The following is a 12,384-nucleotide window of genomic DNA, read 5'->3' on the forward strand; positions in this document are numbered from 1 at the left end:
ACATCCAAAATACATTAAAAAGTAATAAAAGTACGTTTCACGAATATGGAATAATAATTACCACATTAGTGAATAACGCACAATTAGACAAAGAACTTTTGTACAATATTTATTTTAGCATTTCCAATAATGTCTTATCGTAATGACTTCATGGAATTCCTAATAAATACCTACACAATAAGGTGCCCTTATCTAAACTACTTATTCTTCACTAATCTGCATAACGACTTTCTACTAAGAACCAATTATACCGGTATACCAATTATAGTTTACCGGTCTCTGAAAATACCAAAAATAGGTAAACTGGTACCTGGTATTCGTTTGTATGTAATATATACTGTAAATAGAACTATTATTACTGTACATTTTTAACGATATCCGATTAGGGAGAGCAAACACTTTTAAACACGCCAGTTTTTTGCTGACAGTCCTAAGCCTGTAAAAAGTGTGAAGGAAAGTACCTTTCTGAATTTAGATCCATATATTAAAATTATTCACGTAGAACAAAAAAATACTTTCTTCATGTTAAAAATTGTTCAATTTTCAAGTATATTCACTTGAATAACCTGAAAATACCATATGAAATAATTTCCCATTCTCCTATATTTCCCATCTTCCTACACATCCAAAATACATTAAAGAGTATTTAGATATACGTTATTTTTCCCATCTTCTTATACATCCAAAATACATTAAAAAGTAATTAGATGGAATTCCAAGACTAATCGGCTCATAATGCATAAAGTTAAAGTATGCAAATAGAATTTCTTTAGAACCTTTTTGAAAACCAATTGAATGGTTTTAATAATGTAAAACATGACGCGATCTTTTTTCGCGCGATCAATTGCACGCGACCTTATTTCGTCGGCGCTGTTTTTTCGCCGGCGACCTTTTGATACGCGCTCAAATGTGCGCGACATTTTTTCGCTCGACCAATCGTTGGCGACCTTTTTTCGCGACACCATTTTTTTGGAAACTTGTTTTTCAATTTTGATTTACAACTATTTATTTAAATTAAAGGTGAAATTTAATTTAGTAAGTCTTATATAAAAGACTGTTTATTCAGATTTGGAAAAAAAATTGGAAAAACCTTAATATGAACACGAATTACCGCAGCACTTAAAAGGGAAATTTTGAGCAAAAATATTACCCATTTTTAATTATTTAAAAAATGATCCCCTCATTTGAATCATATACTTTCTTGAAAATATGTTTTGTTTTGACCTAACCTTTGATAAAAAATTTATCCCAACCTGTACGGAATTACATTTTGATTTACATGCATTGTATATTTATTTAATCAGTCTAACGGTAATTCGCTCCACTATTCTTCTGCTAGTAGTGTTTTGAACAATTATTTTTGTAAATTCTTATTAAACACTATTTTTTTCCTCACTGTTTTCTTTCAGTATTGTTATACCTATTTTGGGCCTCATTAATTATTTTGAGTCGTATATTATTGCAACTAATATATTTCGAGAGACCACAAGGCATCTGCGCATGGATATGTTTTTGCTGAGGTGATAAAGTTTTAAAACCTTTTGTTTTAAAATCAACTTAATTTCTTATAGTTTCTCTGGGGCTTCACCGGGACTCCCCATGTACAAAGCCTTCTTGTATGTACTTTAAAAAATATATTCCTCATAACGATAGCGGTCTCTTTGCATATTTGGATCAGACTTCTCCTCTTTCGCTTGTTGTGCCAAGACCATATTTTGTCCCCACAATATGCTCGACTTAACATTGCCCTATTTTAATAGTTAGTTCATGTTCTTTAGTCAGTTTTATAGTCCTAGTGTCTGACAGAAATATTCTATTTCTTCTTCTTTCAATTCGGATATCGGTGAGTAAACCTAAATGATGTTTATATGAGATGGACTGGAGTTAATCTTTAATAACACAACTGAATAACTGTTTGATATGACAATACAATAAATAACAATCGTATACCGATATTTCGTACCAACTTAAAAGCCTTAAATGATACATAAACTTAGCTATAGTAATATTGACGGAAACAGTGGTGGTGAACGCTTATGTTGCTCGTCAACAAATTACAAAAATAAAATAGCGACAACGACTTTTAGGAAAAAGGAGTCAAAGATTTGCTTATAAATTCTGAGTAACCCGAAGTGGTAGAAAATAACTTTCAACAGAATGTGCTGTTTCACATTATAAGAATTTAAACGTGCGAGGGTTAGAACGCACGACGACATTCCAATGGTGGCGCATGTAATCATATGGAGCCTTTCTCACTAGACGGTGGTTGGAACGTTCGGTGAAGTCGCCGTGTTTATGTCGTCCCTTGCTACAACAACAGACGGCAGCCGTGCCGTCTTTAAGCACCCAGTAGCATAGGTGATTTAATGCATCCTTTCATATATGATACTGTCGTTCAGTCGCACGAAGGTAGTTTCTTTGGTTGTTTGGTACATTATTTTCATTTACACTTTCTGGCTGTTTAAATTAGGTGCATATATTTTATATTATGATGTCTTAGATTGATAGTGAAATATTAATAACATTAATTGAAGCGAGACCTGTTCATTGGGACAAAAGAATAGAAATATATAAAGATAGAAACTTGACGAGAAATGCTTGGATTGGTGTATGCCGTGCACTTAACAGTGCACGAATTAATTAGAATTAATTAATTTGACGAATTCCCAAGTAGCAATTTTACGACCTGCAACCAATTTTGTCCTAATGGGACGTTAAATTTAAGGACAAAATTGGTTCACAATAAGCCTTAACCAAGGACAACGTCTGTTTTTCCTATGGACCAACGTTGCTGCTAATAAGTAATATAATCTGATGACCAACCGACGTCGGGAATAACGACGTCAATTATTAGGATAAGGTTTGACGTTAAGCTGACGTCGGTCTTAACCTATCTGTAGTATAAGTGCAATTAAGTGGCATACATCAACGACTACACAACGTCGGGAATTACAACGTATTTTTTAGGATAGATGCCAACGTTCAGAGGACGTTGGTGTTTTATCGAGTATGGTAGACGTATTTTTCGGGAAGACGACAACGACAATCCAACGTTGAGAATACCAACGTTAATTATTAGGTTAAGGTTTAACGTTAAGCTGACGTCGGGTATAACCTCTATACTACAATGTAATTTACTGGAAGACATTTAACGACTGCTCAACGTCGGGGATTACAGAGTATTTATTAGTATCAAACCCAACGTTCAGGAGACGTCGGGTGTTTTCTCACTAGGTATATGGTAGATTGCTGCGTGTACTTGCGGGAAAGTGAGAACGACAATACAACGTAGTTTATTTTTGTTTATAAAAATCACAAAAGAAAATGCAAGTCACCCGTCAACTGTCAAATGTCAATCTCAAATCGTCCACCAGAATAAGGCGTGCTCATGACGACGGCCGGTCGTCGGGAGTCTGTCGTCAAGACCAGGTTGTTTGCGCTTACTTTAGGACGTATTAGGTATACCAATAGGTAAATTCGAGGTGTGCAAGGTAAAAATAGGTTATACTAAAGGTCGGCAGGGGGTGTCCTTGTCCAAATCAGTTAAAATGTAGTGCAATTTAGGTCGCGAGTCAAATCCGCCATTAATGAAAAATCGCCATGGTTCAGCCATTTTTTGAAACATAATGTTTGGCAATTTTTTTGCTAGATTTTAATGAATATTTGATTTTAATCACCGAATTTTGTTTATATATAAATCAAGGATAATTTTGTATGGGTCTAGACATAATAATATGTTTTTTTAATTACGATGGTTATTTCTATTTTTACCATTGTGTTCGATTTAACCTGTAAATTTCTGAGGCGCTTTCAGTTTGTAGCAATTTTTATACCTAGTTTAACAGTACACTTCCTTGCGTTTGTAAATTTTCGACCGCATTATGCAATGAGGCAGATGATCAATAAAATAATTATACAAGTCACTTAAGTTATATTCTGAATAGAGTAGGAACATACTTAAATAAGTATCAACATGCCGTCATGCATCTTAGTTTCTGATGATTTTAATATCCTCCAAGATTATTAACCTATTTGGTAAAAATGAAGTGTGTCTGTCGTACTTCTGTGGTAGAGAATTTTATACTATTACTTTACAAGACCAAAATCCTAAAAACTAACGTAATTTGACAATAAAATATCTCGAGCTGAGAAGTCGAGAGGGGGACGTCGAGGCAACCCGTATTTCTATTCCCCACTTAGGTGCAAATAGCGGTTTTCTGACCGTCGTTTCAACGTCGCGTATTAACGTTGGGGCATTTAATCCAACGTTAAGACGTCGTAATATTACGTCCAATTGCTTCTTGGGTTAGGTGATAAAGAAAAAAACACATTTTATAAGTACAACAAAATTAATTATATGTTACTGATAACAACAGTAATTAAAACTGCTAAGTATGTTACAATAAACTTTATTTTACATAGTTGCAATTAACGTTGAGTATAGAGGGTGTTCCATCAATATGTGTGAATATAAAAATATATAAATCGTATCTTTTGTGTTAATAGAATGGACCCAATAAATTCGGTTCCTCTTATTTCTCTTTCTTCGACGATAAAATAAACACAACGCTATTATTTAATTTCGCTCTATATAAAATAAACATTTTATTTTACGAAATTATATTTAGTTTTATAGGGTAAACAACTCGGTGAAAACTGGAGTAGGGCGGCGGTCACGTCTTTTGTGAAATTATCTAAAAACAACATTTAAAACGAGGGAAATAACATTTAAAAATGAATGGATGACAGCGAGTCTTTTAAATTCTGTACATGAAAAACATAGAATGTAATGTTGTTCTGAAGCTGTTTACTTGTGGAATTTTTATAATAAACTAGTCTAAATGGTAAATAAGCCACAATTTAACTTAAAAAATAATTTTATTAACGTTTCGACGCCCAAATCGGATGTCGAAACGTTAATAAAATCATTTTTTTAGTTCCACTGTGGGTTATTTCTCATTTAGAATAGTTTATTACATAGATTGTATGAGCTAGATGAGCTAATCCAAGATCCCACAAATAACTTAGTAGAACAATGATTATAAAAACAAATTAAGGCTTTTAATTAAAAACATAAGAAATAATAACTGACAAAATAAAAATTGCAAATAAATTAAATAGGCATTACAGTACATTAGGACAAAAGAATGGATAAAAAATACCCATTGGTAATGATACATCGTAATGATACATATCCGACATCTTATCATGTACCTACCTCAGCCACAAAGTGTAAATAAAAATAATATACCAAACAACACAGCAAAATATCTTCGTGCGACTCATTTCTTATTGTGTGAAAAGGATAATAGGTGCGTCAAAACTTTCGCACGAGAAAACCCTCGCACGTTCAAAATTCGTATAATGTGAAACAGCACAATTCATGTTGAAAGTGTCAGCGGAACTAAAATACATCGATGTGTTTTGTGCTACAGAAGAATTTCCGGTGGTCCACGAAGAAAAGCTTTTTCAAAAACTCCATAAAGTTGTTTTGATTATGTGGTATACAATAAGTTCTACTTTCTCGGTTGGTTTTTGACAGACATAATCCATAAAGGATGACTTAATGCTATATTTCCTTTTGCATGTTTCATTAACTAAATATTGGCAAGGTTCTGAAACTCTTTTCTAGTGGCATGTCTAATTTAAGTATTATGTTTATATGGGATTGAGTCACAATTATTGTTGTACATAATAAAAATCACATTTTTAATTAAGTAATTAATGTTTAAAATCCATAAGGAAAAATTTCCTGTAACTGGCTGTATACCATAAAATAAAAAAATTGAAGAAAATTTTCTGTGTAAAAGGTATATTTATTTGAAACCCCAATAAAGGGCTACATTAAAAAACAGAACGTTTTCGCTCTAAAGAGAGCATCATCAGTGTTCTAGGCAAGCTCTACATGCTAAGCCACCAAAAATACATGGGTTAAAAAAAGTCTTACATTGGCGTGTTACATATTAAACCCTGGCGATGGGTGAAATTTAAACAATGTTTAATATATAACAAGCCAATGTAAGGCTTTAAGTCGGCGTTTTAAGGGTTTTAGCCCATGTATTTTTGGTGGCTTAGCATGTAGAGCTTGCTTAGAACACTGATGATGCTCTCTTTAGAGCGAAAACGTTCTGTTTTTTAATGTAGCCCTATATTGGGGTTTTAAATAAATATACCTTTTACACAGAAGATTTTCTTCAATTTTTGTAATTAATGTTTGACATTTCGATTTCCACTCGGGATAAAAAGGAAAAGAAATTTTTCTAAAAAATTTTAAGAAGATTTCATATATTTCTTTTCAGACAATATGTGGTTGAAAAAAATTGTTTTAAAATGATGTTATTACCCTGTATATATACCGTTCTTAGGCGTCAGCTCCCTTCGGTAGGGATCTATGGAGGAGTATCACCAAGCCGCAAGCCCTTATCCCTTGCCGTACCGCTCCTCCATAGGCCGATCAGACGCCAGTTTATTCCAGACCAAGCCGTAGACTCTATTGAGTTTTATACTACGGCGTTGGCCTTTTAATAATTTCTTGACCTGGCTGAGGCTCGAACCATCGATCGCAAACCACTATACTTATCGATCGACTGCGCCTTTGCCAACTGGACCGTCTAGACCAGCGTCTCCCAAACGGTGGGTCGCGGCCCAGTACCGGGCCATGAAAGCAAAATGCCGGGTCGCCTCGCCTCGTCGCTTCAGATCTTCAAGTGAACATGAACATCTTTTACACTGCGAAGTTCGTTGGCTATCAAGAGATAATTTTTTAAAAAGACTTATTGAATTAATGGAAGAAATTTCACTATTCTTAGAACAACATCCACCAACGGCTATGGATGCAATATTTCAATTTAAAGACAGTTTTCATTATGTCAATTGGTTAATCAAGATAGCCTATCTTTGTGGTATTTTTTATTACTCGAACAATCTAAATATAACATTACAAGGTAGCAATTAACTGTATTTAAAGTACAAGAGAAGGTGCCCATGCACCACGCACCAAGCACCACGCACCACGCACCAAGCACCAAGCACCACGCACCACGCACCAAGCAACACGCACCAAGCATTATGCACCACGCACCAAGCACCACGCACCAAGCACCACGCACCAAGCACCACGCACCAAACACCACGCACCACGAACCAAGCACCACGCACCAAGCAACACGCACCAAGCACCACGCACCAAGCAACACGCACCAAACACCACGCACCAACCACCACGCCCCAAGCACCACGCACCACGCACCAAGCACCACGCAACAAGCACCACGCACCAAGCACCACGCACCACGCACAACGCACCAAGCACCACGCACCAAGCACCACGCACCTCGCACATTGCATCACGCACCTCGCACATCGCACATCGCCTCTCGCACTTCGCATATTGCACCTCGCATAACGCACTTCGCACCAAGCACCTCGCACCTCGGACCTCGCACCTCTCATTCACACACACACACACACACTCACACACACCAGTGTATGTAGTGAGTATATGTAAATAGTGGGTCACGAATGATAAACACAAAAATAACCGGGCTACGGAAAAATAAGTTTGGGAAACGCTGGTCTAGACCGACTGTTCTTACCCTACCGGTATTAAATGCTGACTGTTATTGTGTGTTATTTTATGTTACATAATTTGTTTGTGTAAAATGGGTGATACACACGCGAGTAAGTACGCGAACTTATGGCTCGACGACCTTTTCGCGCATGTATCACAGCAAGTACGCGTACTTTAAACCCGCGTACTTAAAGTTTGTGTATCACACGCTTAAAGATCGCGGACTTACTCGGCTCGCCGTCGCGGTCGGTGATACACGGCAGACTTAAGGCGAATTTAGACTATTCACTTTAGATGTACACTGTGGATGATTCATCTGCAATGAAAGGTATAAACATACTCTTTATCTATATTTCATCCAAAGTAAACAGTGAACAAAGTAGAAGTTGTTCCTACTTTTGATGAAATGGTTGAATGATTGTTCCACAATGAACCACTAGTGTAAAGTGTAAACTTGTTTTTTTTTTCGGTATTTTTGTCATAAATTTATATTTTAATACCTACGTAAAATGACTTTTCAGTGGAAAGATGAACATATGCATCTATTTCTAGAAATATTTCGTAATCCTGAGTGCCTGTGGAATAATAAGTCTGAGGACAACCACAAAATAAATTACGTATTTTTTATGGGAAATAAGCCACAATTTTACTAAAAAATGAATTTATTAACGTTTCGAAGCCCAAATCGGGTTTCGTTGTCAAAATACAAAATACTATTAAAATAAAACAAACATGTTGTTGCTAAGTAAAAAAATTCTTCTAATAATTTATTTAATCTGACTCATTTATATTGGCAATTCAGACGTATATTATACATTTTAAAGTAGAAGACTTTAAAATGATATCGCCAATATTTATGAGTTGCGTTCCTGGGACGACTTTACTAAAAGATAGTTCATTCGATTACATGAAATCAATCCCAACTCAAGAATATCCGTTGCAAAAAATCATAGCATGTGATCTGTCTTTAAAAAGACAACCAAATGCAACGATGACAGTAAAATTCTCGCGTTAGAGATTCCATAGTAAATCACGAGGGAAAACCAGGAAAAAACCTCGTGATACTATCCCGACATCGTAAGTATTTGGTCTTACATTTAATCTACCTTCAAAAAACTAATACCAAATTCTGACTTTAATATGTTTAAATTATAAATAATAATAATATTACATAGATATACAATAAGTAATACTAAATAAAACTTGTACTAACTCGATATGTTATTGATTTACTAATCGTGGTATTTTCTTTCTATTGACTTCCTCTTTCAGTATGGGTAACCACATCCTACTGCATTCTACCGAGGAATTTGCGACACAATTGGTTTCATTTAGCATAATTAGAGCCGCTTCTTTGATTTTTCTCTTTTTACTATCTGATTCTTTCAGGACTATACTTGAATCTCTCCACTGGACTCTATGTTCATTATCCCATGCATGTTGACATATCTGAGATCTATCAAATTCTCTGTTTTTAATATAAGACTGATGTTCACTTATTCTAACGTTTAATGGTTTTGATGTTTCACCTAAATAAAATTGTTCGCATTCACAAGGTATTCTATAAATGCAATTCTTTGTTCTTTCTTGTTCATTGTTAGGTTTAGTTTTAGATAGAATAGATCTCAATGTGTTTGTTGGTTTGAATGTTGTTGAAATGTTGAATTTATTTCCTATCGTTTTAAGTTTCTCGGATAGTCCTTTTATATATGGTATTGTTATTTTCCTCGTATTATTTCTTGTGAATGTTGTAGGATCCCGTTCTAAGTTGTTCTGTTCCATTCGATCTAATCTTGTCAATTCCTTATTTATAAACGATAAAGGATAATCATTTTTTAATAAAACAGATGTTAACAATTGTTTTTCTTCTAAAAATGAATTTTCGTTAGAACAAGTAATTTTGGCTCTATCATATAAGGATTTAATGATTCCCTTTTTAACGTTGATGTTGTGATTTGATTTGTAATTGAGATATCTGTTGGTGTTTGTTGGTTTTCTATACACTTGAGTCTCATATCCAGTATCCTTCTTTGAGACTAAAACATCGAGGAAAGGCAAAGTGTTATTGTATTCCTTTTCCATTGTACATTTTATTGTCTCTTCTTGATCGTTTATAATATTCAGGAATGTATCCAACAATTCTGATCTATGAGGCCATATTGAAAACACATCATCTACATATCTCCACCATACTGTGGGTTTTAAATTTTGTTTAGAAATGATATTAGTTTCGAAATCCTCCATAAATATATTAGCCAATAATGGAGATAAAGGAGAGCCCATTGCTAGACCAAAATTTTGTTTATAGAATTCATTATTTAGTTGAAAATAGGTATTATTAGTACATAATGTCAATAACTCCATTATAGCTGATACATTTAGTTTTGTCCTAGTTGTCAATGTATTATCATTTTCTAACTTCGTTTTAATTATGTTTAAAGTTTTATCTAATGGCACATTTGTAAATAAACTGTTTATGTCAAAACTTACTAAAATATTATTTGGATTAAATTCAATATTTGTTAATTTGTTTAAAAAATGTTGTGTATTTTTTATAAATGTGTCATTATTATTTGCAAATGGTTTTATAATATTTAATAAAAATTTTGAGAGCTTACTACAAGGAGAATTGATTTTTTTATTTTTTTATTTATGAATTTTTTTACTTAGCAACAACATGTTTGTTTTATTTTAATAGTATTTTGTTTTTTGACAACGAAACCCGATTTGGGCTTCGAAACGTTAATAAATTCATTTTTTAGTAAAATTGTGGCTTATTTCCCATAAAAAATACGTAATTATAAAAATGCCACAAGGAAATAGCTTCAGAACAACACAAAATAAATATTTTTTGTGAAAATGCAAACCGGTCCCTACTAAAACAGCTACATTAATCTGGATTAAATATAGGCGCCATAAAATCAAAAATAAAAACTATCCACAGTCGCTATTATTTTTGAGTTAGCAAAAATTAGGAAATCGGAAAAGAGTGGAGCAGAAAGCGCTGATGTTTATACTCCTCGTATATTGTGGTTGAAAGAGGCAAACTCCCTGATTTTTTTCTAAGTTTTGACATTCTTTTAGTAACGCTTTACTTATTAACTCCACGACAGGAATATTCGCCACTTTGAAAATACTGTGAAATGAATTACGTCAGTGAAAATGTAAATTGCTGACCTTTTCAGACTACACTTTCACTAGTCATCTATCATCCGCAGTGTACATGTAAAGTGAATAAGTCTAAATTCGCCTTTACTCATAACTCATTGCAATGTCGTCGAGAGAAGATGCTTTGTGCTATTTAGGAATTTTATCGTATTATATACTTCGTATCGTATCCTATCGTATTATATATTTTTAATACTAATAAAAAAGACGAAATCGAAAAGTGTGGGTAACAAACAAAATATCATAGACAAGAGGGTAATATTTTCATCAGGTGGATAAAACAGTCTATAAATAATTAGGTTTACTCAAAAACAAATAATCAAAAAAGCTTAAAATATTGTTTTACGGTTTTCTCAAAACTTATAAAATGTAACTTGTCTCCTTTCAACCATAAACGATTGAAATATTTCTAGGCAATTTGCATAATAATTATTAGTGAAAATTTAAGTGTAACTTTAAACGCAATAACATGATGGCTAGAGGCTCCGGCTCGTGGCAGTGATACACGTACGGGTTACGAGTAAGATTTCAAACTTGTTGGATCGACGGCGGAATTAAAGTACGCGTACTTGCTGTGACACACGCGCGAAAAAGGTCGTCGAGCCATAAGTTCGCGTACTTACTCGCGTGTGTATCACACGCTTAAGTGTAACTTTAAACGCAATAACATGATGGCTCGAGGCTCGCGGCTCGTGGCACTGATACACGTACGGGTTACGAGTAAGATTTCAAGCTTGTTATCAATTACTTTTAATGGGAAATAAGCCACAATTTTACCAAAAAAATGATTTTATTAACGTAACGTTTCGACGCCCAAATCGGGTGTCGTTGTCAAAATATTATTTTATATTTTGACAACGACACCCAACACGTCGACACGTTACAAATCATTTTTTTGGTAAAATTGTGGCTTATTTTCCATTAAAAGTAATTGATTATAAAAATTCCACAAGAAAATATCTTCAGAACAACTTCAAACTTATTGGATCGACGACGTACTTACTCGGCAGACTTAAAGTACGTGTACTTGCTGTGATACACGCGCGAAAAAGGTCGTAGAGCCATAAGTTCGCGTACTTACTCGCGTGTCTATCACAGGCTTAATCGGTATCGTAGATATGATTGTTTAAAAAAATTAAATTTTTAATTGTGTTCATATTTGTGTTGTGTGTTGCATATATCTTTACGAGATTTTCGATGGTTTGTTTTTCGACTTCCTTTATTCTGCCATTGTTAGTATGTTCTTGTTGTTGACTTCTTCTTTTAGTATTGACAACCAAAGCCTGCTGCGTTCTGCTGATGGGTTTGCTACACATTTTTCTTTGTTAAATAGGATGAGGGCTGATGGCTTCTTTGACTTTTCTTTCTTTTTTTCATGTCTGCTTTTTTCATGATTATTGAAACATCTTTCTATTGTACTCTGTGTTGCTTTTCCCAGGCATGCTTGCTTATCTGGGACTTCTCTCTGGGTTTGGTTTTGGACAAGACAAAATTCAAAATAACCAACACTTCGAGATCATTGAAATAGGTATCATACGAAAAAACAAGATGTAACTTTAATGAGTTTTTTTAGTTTTATTACATCACTGACGGATATATTCTCTGTGTAACAGCAAAAATCTTTCAGATTACTGGGAAATACTTTA

At 34.2% G+C, this 12,384-nt stretch overlaps 1 protein-coding gene across 1 annotated transcript in view; it reads left to right on the forward strand.

Annotated features, from left to right (window-relative positions):
• The window catches only part of LOC114329515 (alpha-tocopherol transfer protein-like), an 84,766-nt gene that overhangs the window by 31,475 nt on the left and 40,907 nt on the right, over positions 1–12,384 (forward strand). The window lies entirely within an intron of this gene.

The sequence above is a fragment of the Diabrotica virgifera genome, chromosome 7 (assembly GCF_917563875.1).
Source record: "Diabrotica virgifera virgifera chromosome 7, PGI_DIABVI_V3a".
NCBI classification, from domain to species: domain Eukaryota; kingdom Metazoa; phylum Arthropoda; class Insecta; order Coleoptera; family Chrysomelidae; genus Diabrotica; species Diabrotica virgifera.